This window comes from Curcuma longa, chromosome 8 (assembly GCF_044706935.1).
Source record: "Curcuma longa cultivar G26 ecotype Majalengka, Jawa Barat chromosome 8, ITB_CL_G26_1.1, whole genome shotgun sequence".
Classification (NCBI taxonomy): Eukaryota; Viridiplantae; Streptophyta; class Magnoliopsida; order Zingiberales; family Zingiberaceae; genus Curcuma; species Curcuma longa.
Window position 1 is genome coordinate 11,368,274 of NC_133868.1, and position 12,280 is coordinate 11,380,553.

The 12,280-nt window shown below is 35.3% G+C and overlaps 1 protein-coding gene and 1 long non-coding RNA gene across 4 annotated transcripts in view; both read right to left on the reverse strand.

The window, feature by feature from the left end:
* The window catches only part of LOC141833423 (uncharacterized), a 30,452-nt gene extending 18,609 nt beyond the window's left edge, over positions 1-11,843 (reverse strand). For both annotated transcript variants that reach the window (XR_012602205.1, XR_012602206.1), the window contains exon 1: positions 11,725-11,843. This is a non-coding gene — a long non-coding RNA (uncharacterized LOC141833423). The remainder of the gene's footprint in view (positions 1-11,724) is intronic.
* Positions 1-12,280, reverse strand: part of LOC141833422 (uncharacterized) — a 132,461-nt gene that overhangs the window by 58,073 nt on the left and 62,108 nt on the right. The gene's annotated exons all lie outside the window — the stretch shown is intronic.

The following is a 12,280-nucleotide window of genomic DNA, read 5'->3' on the forward strand; positions in this document are numbered from 1 at the left end:
AAGATGTGGGATCATCTTCCAATCCTATGTCAGACTCATACTCCTGGAGATATACATAATTATGTGACATTGTAAATCTCCTTTCTCTAATGGATCTCATTAGGATAATTATACTTGAGGTGGTTGGGAGACATGCTTAACCGTAGGAGAGAGTACCTCTATTTGAGTTGATGTACCCTCCATTTGTATTAGAGGTGACATAAGAATATTGTGGTCCACCACCCCTATCAGTTGTGCAATTTCAACTATATGTGGAATGATTACCATTTCATTGTCAACTATAACAATAGTTACCATATTAGGATTGTCAATGCTCTCCTCAAATGATATTTTTCTAACTTTAATGCTCCCACCATCCTCAATGAATTTGAAATTACCTGTCTCAAAAAAGGATTTACTTAAATGGTTATAAAATTTGAAGTCTCTTGACTTTTCAGAGTAAATTTTTTAGTCTAATTTTCTTTCATTAGGCATACAGAGTCTAGCCTTAGCTGGACAATCCTAGACATGTAAGAACCTAATACTAGGCATTTTACCTGTCCACAACTCGTATAGAGTTTTTGCTACTGTCTTTCTAGGTGCTCTATTGACTAAGTACACTATAATTTTGAGTATCTCATCCTATAAAGACTCTGGTAAAGAAGAAAATGTCAGCATACTCCTCACCATGTTTTTTAGGATATATCGCTCAACTTCCACGATCCCACACTCAGTGAGGTATTTCGCAAATGGCCCAGTACGTTGTTCATCCGATCCATTAGATCTATCATAGTATTCACACAATGATCGGATCTTATGACTTTACTCTTCTTGCCTAATTGATTTTCAACTTCGACTTTGAAGAGTTTGAGCATGTCCAGGGATTATGATTTTTCATGAATTAGGTATAAGTATCTATATTGAGATTAGTCATCTGTAAAGCTAATAAAATATTTTTGACCACCCCAAGAAGCTTTAGGCAACGACCCACATATATCCATTGGTATCAGCTTTAAGACCCCATGATACCATCTTGAACCTTTATTACTCTTGTTATTTGTTTTCCCTTAATACACTCAATGTAGAATTCAAAATTTAACATATCAAGAGAATCAAAAATTTCTAGTAACATTAACCTTTATGGTGTTATTTAGAGATATGTCCTAAATACCTATGTCATAACATAAATGAATTCTCACTCATCAAATCATGTTTTGCACATATGCTATGCATTACAACATTATCAGTATGAGTCTCGGTGTCTAACCTATATAGTTTATCGATCAAGTAATCAATACCAACCAAAGATAATTTCATTAAAAACTAAAATTTTCATTTCCAAATGAGTGTATTTAGATTTGTCCAAACATGAAACAAAAATTAAGTTCCACCTAAATGATGACACTACAAATATATTTTCCAAATTCAAAAGTGCATCATTCCTAAGACAAACTCTAAAGATACCTATAGCCTTAACTTTCATCTTCTTGTGAGTTCTAGTATAGATGAATCTTTCAACATCAATTGGCAGTCAACTCCAATAACAATCTTGGATAGTTACACTTATGTAAGTAGTTACGTCTATATCTATCCACCAAATGTAATTAGGTACCATGGCTATAGGTTGACTTCTAAACTAACAAAGTTGAGAATTATATCTTTCCTGACACGACAATAGACATATCTGGGGCAATCCTTCTTCAGATAACCTTTCCTTTTACAAAAGTAACAAGTTGGGTCCGAATCTTGATTGCTTTTGTACCTTATGCCCTGAAGCCCCAGACACTATGGGTTGTTTAACCTTACTCTTAGCATTATCCTTTTTTCTTTTCTTGCTTGATTGTTGAGATGAGGAATGAGGATACAAAATGAGAACTATGAGATGTGGCATATCTTAATCTCTCTTCTTTCTGTACACACTGAGCTATGAGTTCGTTTAGTGCCCATTTCTCCTTCTAAGAGTTACAACTTATTTTGAAGAGAGTGAACTGTATAGGCAGAGAGATTATGACCAAGTTCACAAGCACGCTTTTGGATATTTTTCTTAGTCTTGTAACCAAATTAGACATCTCCATTATATACTCACTAATACTACCTTCCCAGTATACCACATAGACACTAACTTCGTTAGAAGTGTAGTAATCTTAACCTTTTCGTTCAAGGTAAATTAGTCTGCTAATTCCTTCAGAAAGGTCTTCACATCCTCATTGTCAATAATCAATCCCCTAATTGATTCTGAAATAGACATCTTCATGATCATGAGACTCATTGATTCGATTGCTCTCATTTTTCAAAAATCACCTTTTGGTCCATAGTACTATTAGTGGATAAAGGTGTAAGATGATTGTGTTTGAATGCAAACTATAGATCCATGTAGCCAAATAGTATAATGATCTTTCCATTGTCCAAACTTTATGTCAGTAAGCATGAGAATGTTATTCAAATTTGCAGATATTGAGAGTCTACATAAACAAAAGCAAAGAACATAGCTTAATTTATAAATAAAGCATGCATATTTATAGATGTGCATTAACAATAAATGCAATTGTATGGGCATTGATTGAGATTTCAAGTGCAATATTAGACTAAGTTTTTGGACTAAAATACAACTTGCTAGTGGTACCATCTAAACAGCTCATAATCACATTTATCTATCACATAACACAGATTCCTTTAGGCCAACATGTTATGTACATGATTAACTTTATATATGAGCCTCCTTAGTTAGCTTGTATTTTCAAGTATCACTCACAACACTTCTAATCGGCCACAAGTGTGTCTTCCTTTGAGCCGATACACTACATACATGATTAAGAAGTTAGACTTGATTTGTGAGCTTCCTTAAATATATATTAGGTATAAAGAATGATTCTTTTTAGGTCAATCATCTTTAGCATAGATATACATCCATATACGCAAATACCCCAAGCCTACCTAATAATTCATACTTTGACGATAGTATTGGTTCGACCAAGCAGCAAGTGCAAAGATAGATACAAGAAAGCTTAAAAATTTCAGCTATACAGTCAACAATCGATTAATATCTATTATCAATTGACTGATCGATTAATATTCCTTATGTGTCAATTCCCAGACACGGCAATCGATTGCATATTTTCATCAATTGATTGCCCCACAATAGTCGAGTTCATTAGTTGAGTTGGAAGGCTTCTATTTGCGAGTTCACGCATGATAATCAATTGATGCTTACAACAATTGATTGATGTTCATCATTCAAACTCGTCAATCGATTAGGGAACCTTCTGTGGATAATCCCATGAACAACACTTGATTGTCACATTTTAGTGATCGACTGATGTTCATTAGTCAAACTACATAACGTTAGATAGAATAGCGATTATTCTGGAGATGGAAGATTAGAGAAGAATTGTGGAAAAAACAAGCATGTGAAATTGGGGAAAACGAATAGAAAACCACGACGGTGCCATCTCTAGGGTTTTTTCAAAAAAATTATTCAATCATCCAAATTAGCTGTAAACGGCTAAACATGCATATAAATAGATCGTAAATCAAATTCTAACTTGAAAAAAATCAAAAATACCCAAAAATTCTCAAAATAAAAAATTATTATAATTAGTAAAAAATAAGTTTAGAGCTGCGGACAAAGCACTAAATGATATCAGATAGAGCCGAAAGTGGGTTGGTTCTCCTATTCGAAAGAGCTTCAATTAGCAATCGACCATGTCTCATTCTGATATCCAAGTCAAAAGTTATGACTCGTTGAAGTTCAACTCCTCATGCATCACCCCTGCATCAACCGCCTCAACTTGAAAAGATCTCGTCCTCAAGTTCATATAAGTATCATCAGCATCCACCAAATATAGACTCAAGTGCTTCACATTAAAGATGTCAGAAGTCTTCAAATGCCTTGGAAGACGCAACTTATATACATTGTCATTGATCTTCTGTAGTAACTCACACGGCTTAATCTTTCGATCTTTAAATTTATTATAATCATCAATCAGGAAATGATCACGAGTCAATACTGCCCAAACAAAATCACTCATATCAAAAAGTACCTGACGATGATGACTGTCGATCCGATTCTTATACTTGGTATTACTGTCATGAATAGCTAGTTTTCACTTGCTCTTGAATGCCTAAAAGATACTCTGACATCTCTTCTTCTTTAGGACAGAATCGTCCTATACAGGGAATAGGGGTCAAATCTAACACGCCAAATGGATTCTACTTATAGATAATCTCAAAAGGACTTAAACCCGTTGTCCTATTTTTTGATCGGTTATAAGCAAATTCTACTTGAGGTAATGTCAAATCTCACTGCTTCAATTTACTTCCTATCAAATACCTCAGAAGATTGCCCAAACTCTGATTCACTATCTCAGTCTGGCCATCTGTTTGGGGTGGTAGGTATTGCTAAAGTTCAGTTGTGTTCCTAGTTTCTCCCATAAGCTCTTCCAGAATTGACTGAGAAACTTTGTATCACGATTTGAAGTCATAGAACTAGAAACTCCATATTAATGCACGATCTCCTTGAAGTAAAGATGGGCAATCTGGACAACATTCATAGTCTTCCTGCAAGCTATAAAATGTATCATCTTAGAAAACCTATTAACCACAACTAGAATAGAATCTGAAGTTCGTTAGATGTGGGGTAAATCAAACACAAAATCCATACTGACATCGAACCAAAGAGCTTCAGGAATAGGTAGAGGAGTGTACAAGCCGACATTTGTCAGAATTCCCTTAGACCATTGGCAAACATAACATCTGTCTACAAAGTGAGCAACATCACTGGCTAACTTGGAGCAATAAAAATCTATGAAAATGAGGGTCAATGTTTTATCACGACCAAAATGACCCTCATTATGAAGTTCATTGATAATCTGCTGTCTTAATGGACAATCTGGAACACACAACTGTAATCCACAAAATAGATAAGCATTATGCAAAATAAATTATGACGGTACCCTTCTCGTACCTCCTGAAATATCCTCTCGAATGAAAGATCAGTTGAGCACATGTCTATGAAAATCTCAAAGCTTGCAACCTTGGTACTCATAGTGGTAAGTAATGAATAACGATGGCTCAGGGCATCTACAACACAGTTCAGGCTCCTTGCTTAGTGTCTTAGCGTAAAAGTGACTTCCTACAAATAAGCCGCCCACTTGGCATGCCGCATACTCAGCTTGTGTTAGCCATTGATATACTTCAAGGCTTTGTGATCAATAAACAGAACGAACTCCTTCTGGACGAGGTGGTGACACTAATGTTTCAAGGATTTAACAATGGCATAGAATTCCAAGTCATAGGTAAAATAATTCTTCTTGGATCCGGGCAGTTTCTCACTGAAGAAGCAATGGGGCATCCAGACTTACTCAGCATACCCTGATACCAATGTCGGATGCATCACAATTTACCTCGAATAAATGGTCAAAATTAGGAAGTGCTAGCACCAGTGCCTCGGTCATCTTCTACTTGACTAATTGAAAATTAGCCTCTGCCTCTTTAGACCACTTGAAATCACGTCCCTTGAGACACTTTATGATGGGAGCAATCAGAGTGCTAAAGTTTCTAATGAACCGCGATAGAAGGAAGTCAATCCATGGAAACTTCTGATATCATGCAAGGTCCTTGGCTGAAGACATCCCCAGATGCATCTATCTTTGTTGGATCTGTATGAACACCGTCAGTAGATACAATAAAGCCAAGAAAAGATATCAACATAGTAAAAAAGGAATATTTCTTTCTGTTGACATATAGGCACTCCATCTTCAGTTTTTCAAAAATAATACAGAGGTGATTAAAGTGTGATACCCATGTCAGACTGTAGATGAGAATGTCATCAAAGTAGACCACCACAAATTTGCCCATAAAAGATCGTAAGATCTGATGCATGAATCTCATGAATAGACTGGGTGCATTCAACAATCCAAAAGGCATGGTCAACCACTCGTATAATCCATGTTGTATCTTAAACAATGTCTTCCATTCATCTTCCAGCCTTATCCTGATCTGATGGCATCCACTTTTAGGGGGTGTTTGGTTTAAGATTCCCCAGATGTAAATGTTCAGTTGAGTTCTCAAAATTTGTGCAATGGACATCATATGGGTGTTTGGGTTTAGATGGTGAATGTACATATGAGATTGGAGTAATGAAAAATTGGGGGTTGGCAAAAAGGACCTATAGAGGTCCTTTTTGCCAACCTGAAAGTTTAAATTACACATCTACCCTTGTAAAAAATATATAAGAATTTTTTCAAGTTTTTAGTAAGGGTAAATAAGTAAATGGGCATCCAAAATACAACTCAACCTCATATTCACCAAACACTCCATTTACATTTACATTTTCTCAACCTTTTCTCAACCCCAACTATACATTTACATATTTTCAACCCCAACTTTCCGTTGAAAAAATACAACTTAAAACCAAACACCCCCTTAATGTCTATTTTGGATAAAATCCTAGAACTGAATAGCTAATCCAACATATCATCCAAGCAGGGGATTGAAAATTTGTACTTAACGGTAATTCTGTTGATGGCTCGGTCGTCAACACATATACACCACGAATCATCCTTCTTTGATACTAGTAGGGCAAGAATTATACAGGGGCTCATGTTCTCATGGATATAACATCTTTCTAATAAGTTCACCACTTGTCACTGCAACTCTTTGGCTTCCTTGGGACTGAGATGATATGTTGGTCGATTGGGCAAACTCAACCCTATAACGAGATCAATCTGGTGTTGGATATCTCTCATATGTGGTAGTCAGGAGGAAAATCCTCTAACATCAACTCGACAAAATATGTTAGCAGTTGCTATACTTTTGCTGGTAAAGCCACATCGACAATTTTGGCATCGTCCTGACAAGGTAGCAAAGTATAGACTATGTCTCCAGGCTCTATCTCATCTATAAATCTAGAAATAGAAAGCAAGTTAGTATTTTTGGCTGTCAGAATTAGTGTAGTTCCTTCCCGCTGTGGCGCTAATACAATCGTCTTTTCCTTGATGTGTAAAGTATAAGTATTCTTTCACCCATCATGAATAACACTATGATAATATTGTCAAGGTCGCCCCAATAATACATGACATGCATCCATGTCCACCACATCACACCAAGCATTATCGAAATATTTATTGCCAATAGCAAATGGTACAAGGCATCATCTATCTGCTATTATCTCATTGTTTTTGTTCAACCACAATAACCTATATGGCTTCGAATGGTGGTCCGTATCAATTGTAATTTTTGGAGAACCTCATCGGACACAACCTTCTCACAACTGTCGCTATCAATAATCATATTGCACACTTTATCAACAATTGTACAAGTAGTGGAATATATTGGTTCTCAACCAATCATCTCTCAAAATGCCCTTGGGAGTGAGTAGACTCTTGCGAACAACTAAAGTTTCATGACCATCACCATAAAGCACCTCGTCAACTTCATCCTCATCATACACTGATTCACTGATTGTCTCCTTCTCATCTTCCATGTCTTCTTCGATCAATAAATTTTTATCTTTCTAATTAGCAAGAGTAGAGTAGACGTCCTACATTTGTTTGCTCTGTGACCCTATTTACCACAACAATAACATCTAATAGATTTAGAATTAATCTGTGGTGGCTGCTATTGAGATTGTTGTTGTGAAGGACGTGAATCTTAAAGGCAGGATAGGATGTTTTGGTCACCTCTAACCATTGACTTCCAGTTGTGTTGCTTTTCAATGGCTAGTGCATGCTAGTAGGCCTCCGAAATGGTTCACAATGAATGAAGACTGAGGGCATCTTACAAAGGCTGGTGTAATCCCCCTAAGTATCATGCTACCATCTGTTCCTGTATCTTCGATAAGTCATTTCAGGCCGATCGGACACCTTCAAATATTCTTTCTATCTCATTGATCAGTCAATCAACGAATCCTTCTGCTTGTAATGTTCCAGAAAACTCAAATAGATCAACTCGAAAACTGAAGTCTATATATTGTTCCTCTCGACCTTGACGCTCAGAGATCGTATCGTGGTGGTGGTAAGGATTGTCGAAGGTGGATGCAGAATCACGGTCATAACTTCGTCGATCTTTAAAATTCCGCGTCACCAAAAGTTGGGTTAATTTTATGACTTGTCTCTGTAAATCCTCAATCGTCTCATCTTGAACGGTACGATCACAGTACTAGGCTTCCTCCATCGGAACCTAATTATTACGATTGTGATCGTCACGACTACGACCATGATGACCTTCCATTGGATCTGATGTGCTCTGATACCAACTACATTGGACAGAATAGTGATTATTCTAGAGATGGAAGATTAAAGGACATTGTGGAAAAAATAAGTATGAGAAATTTGGAAAAACGAATAGAAAGTCGTGATAAAAGTCAAAAATACCTAAAATCCTAAAAATTAAAAATTATTATAAATAGTAAAAAATAAGTTTGGAGTCATGGGCGAAGCACTAAACGATGTTGGATGGTGCCGAAAGTGGTCAGTTACCTTATACTAAATAAAGGTCTCTGAAAGAGCTTCGATTAACAACCAACCGTGTCTCGTTCTAATATCCGAGTCAAAAATTATGACCCGTGAAGTTCGACTCCTCATATGTCACCCCTATATCACTACGCAATCGATTACAACACCTTCTATACATAACTCTAGGCTTAGTAATTGATTGGTCCTTATAACAATCGACTGATTAGCATCAGTCGAACTGCCCAATTGATTACAAATCATTATGTGTACAACTCTGGGCTCATCAATCGGTTGGCACTTACAACAATCTATTGGTGAGTATCAATCAAACCCATCAATCGATTACGAGCTATTCTACACCCAATTGTATGCTCACCAATTGATTGGTGTTCATTACCAATCGATTGGTGCTCACATGACTCGAAAACTTACTTTTTGCACATGATTTTTTAGCATGAGAACAGCATATTAAACCTTAAATCTGCATCATTCTTCGTGTTCTTTGCAGTATAATGCAAAAAACTCAAAATCTAGGTTAAATCCTAGGTTTTCAATGCTACATTCAACGGATATACATCAATTCACAACTCCAAAGTAGAATTGAATGTAGAATCGATGCACACATACCAAATCATCAAAATCAACACCTTAGGTCGTAAAGATGATGATAAGTTAATCCTAAGCTCTTATACCAATTGAAAAATTTATGATACATCAAAATGAAACCATACGATACATTTATAGGATCTAATTATCACCTATCAATATGGCTAAATTGCAAATCAAAACAATAGTAAATGAAAAGCTGACTTAAGTCGAAAGCTAGAGACATTGTTTCTTACTTGTTGCTGAATGAACCTACGAATGCAGTGGAAGGTCTTCTGTAGGATCTAGGTGACAATCGAGTACTCATCTCAATGGTGAAGTAGTAGAGAGGAAGAAGAAGAAGCTCAGATTTCAGCATGCCCAAATTGAAATCAATCCTCTCCTTTATACCAAGCTCATCTTGTAAGGATCATCCATCATAAAGCCCATAACTCGTTAACAATCTATTAATATATTAACAAATTGAGTTATTAGGTCTACACATACGATCCACATCCGATAACTTAAACCCCCTTTAATATACATTGTATTAGATCACTTAATTATGGTTTAATCTTAATGGCAATGATGTGTAATATTAATTCTCATGTTATCCCACCTAATCCAGATTTAAACCAACAAAAAGAACTTTGCTCTGATATCAAGTCGGTGTCCTATCTCACAGTGAAACAAAAAAAAGGATGAAAGAAAGAGGATGAGATGATTGCTCCGAGGGAATCAATCTCCAATAATCAAATTGATTTAATTAATTAAATAAAATTGATTCTTTCAAAAACTGCTAAAGAATTCTATGATATTCATTTGTTACCAATTTGATATTTTTTGAAGATTTTTTTCCATGTGAACCTCCTAATTGATAACATAGATCCCATAATACAAATATAATAAATTGATCTAATTGCACATCATGTTTTGAATGATTGATGGTTCCCTCAATATAATATTTCTAGGGTGAAATTTTCTTACACTTTCTAAAAATATAAGAATTCATTAAATATTTAGATAATTCTCAATGTAATTAAGATTTGTAGTCCATAGACATTATAAGATTTTAAATAAATAAATAAATGACCATAAATTTTGGTGTACTCTAGCACATGGAAGGCAATAGTTGATTTCAAAAGAAAATAACATAAGAGATAAAGCTCCCCCAATATTGTTTATGAAATAACAAGTAAAATACTCTTCCATATGGAAATTGCTCTTCATGGATCCATATAAAGAAGCTACAAGAAATATCAAACCTGTAATAAGATGAATACAAAAGATGCCTGTGTCTCATAATGAACATGAAGTTTGAATAAATAAATGTTTGCAAAGCTGACTATTATGAAGAAAACAGAAGTGAAATGAAAGTGTTTGATAAGATTAGTATCCAATCTTTTGGGTCATCATGTTCATCGGATATCTAATCTACTTTATAATTTTCATCACCACAAGTGTTTCTTTATTCTGTTACATCTATAATTCTTTTAATTTGTTTTAAAAAATGAAATCCTAGTAAATGATTTTTTGGCAAGAAGTTAACTATATATAAATAAATACTTATCAATTGTACCACAATGTGTCATTATAGCTGATCCAAGATTCCCATGGGTTAATATCTGCTCTCCATTTAAAATATCTAAAACTTATCTGTAAATTTATTCACATTATATTTATCAGTAAGGAGTTATCACACAATCAATCAACAAATAGTCAAAGACATGAGGAACGTAGCTTGTGCATAGGTGCATGCTCCCTATATTTTGTTTTCTATCAAACTTATTTCATGCACGAAGAAATCTATGTAGCTTTTGACTGTGAACAGTCGTCTGTCTTCCTTGTTGAGTATCATATGGAATTTCTCTCTGCCTATTATCCTCGCAATGTAATTGAACCACCTATAGTAGGGATGTTAGTTAACAGTACTATAGCTATCTTTTCCTCCACAGAAAACACCTTTTCTATCAGGCTTTCCAAGTAGCATTTATTACGACCAAAACTTTATTAATTTCCACATTTCTAAATTGGACTCGAATACAAGATCACTAACATTATGTTATTATTAGTGATTTTCTCGTCCGGCCTTCATGCATTAATTGCGTGTAAATGAACAGTGCCTCTCCGTTAGGGTTGATAGAGTTTAGATTTTTTATTTTTATTTTATAAATTATAGAGATAAATATAATAATTGAAAGAATGGTGTCAAAATCACAAAGTTGATAAGTTATGGGGGGAAATGAAGTTGTCTCCAAGTAATAAGAAGCTTAATAGGTTTCCTCGAGGTCGTTGGAAATATGCAATATATGGTGGTGGTTATGCCTCTAATTAGTCATTCTCCAAGCTAAGCACTGATGGGGGAGTCTTTGATTCCCTGATGATTATTGGCTCTTAACAAGTGAGGGATTAAAGCCTCGTACAGATTCACTTTCTTCTTGTAATATATAAGCTTTTCTACTGTGCCTAAATTACACGGAAACTGGCATATATAGTTGGTCATCAATATCTGAAACATACACAGTTTCATGAACCCAAAAGGACTGTAAGGAGAAAGGAAAAAAAGATGCTAGAAATTAACTAAGGTAAGTCATGAACCCAAATATCAAACTATATAATCTCGTATCACAGAACAATCTACACATTCACTTTTAGAGCATAAAACATAAGTAGAGAAAGAATCAGAAGAAGAAGAAAACAACCTCACCGTGATTACTCTTGCATCTTATTTCAGCTCTCTGTCGCCAAGATTTCGACCACTATATATGGACAATATTAAGGTTTCAGAACTCATGCATGCTTTGTAGCCGGATGTATAGATCTAATGAGCTATTCCAAAGCTGAGAATAAAGGTAACTATTATAGAGTGGCGTTTCTGATTGAAGAGCTAGTGAAATAAAACCCTGTTGCTCTATCTCCATACTATTCCTTGCTTTGACTGCACACTTGCTGCTTCTTTCAAAAAATAAATCTCTTTGAGAGAAAAATAATAATAATAATAATAATAATAAATTGCACAAAAGGCAAGTTATATATATATTTTATTATTAATAATGAGCATTCTAGCTTACCTATTGCATATAGGTACGTACTCATAGAAGCAATGGCAGTGTACATAGTGTCCGGTCAGATTCGTGTCGGCGCACTGTTGATCCACGAACAGGATAATGGAGAAATTCCCAGGCTGTTGCACCAGACTCATAATTATGAGTACAAGTGCAGAGCTGGCAGAAGTTTTATCCTTTGAACGAGTAAACCATCAG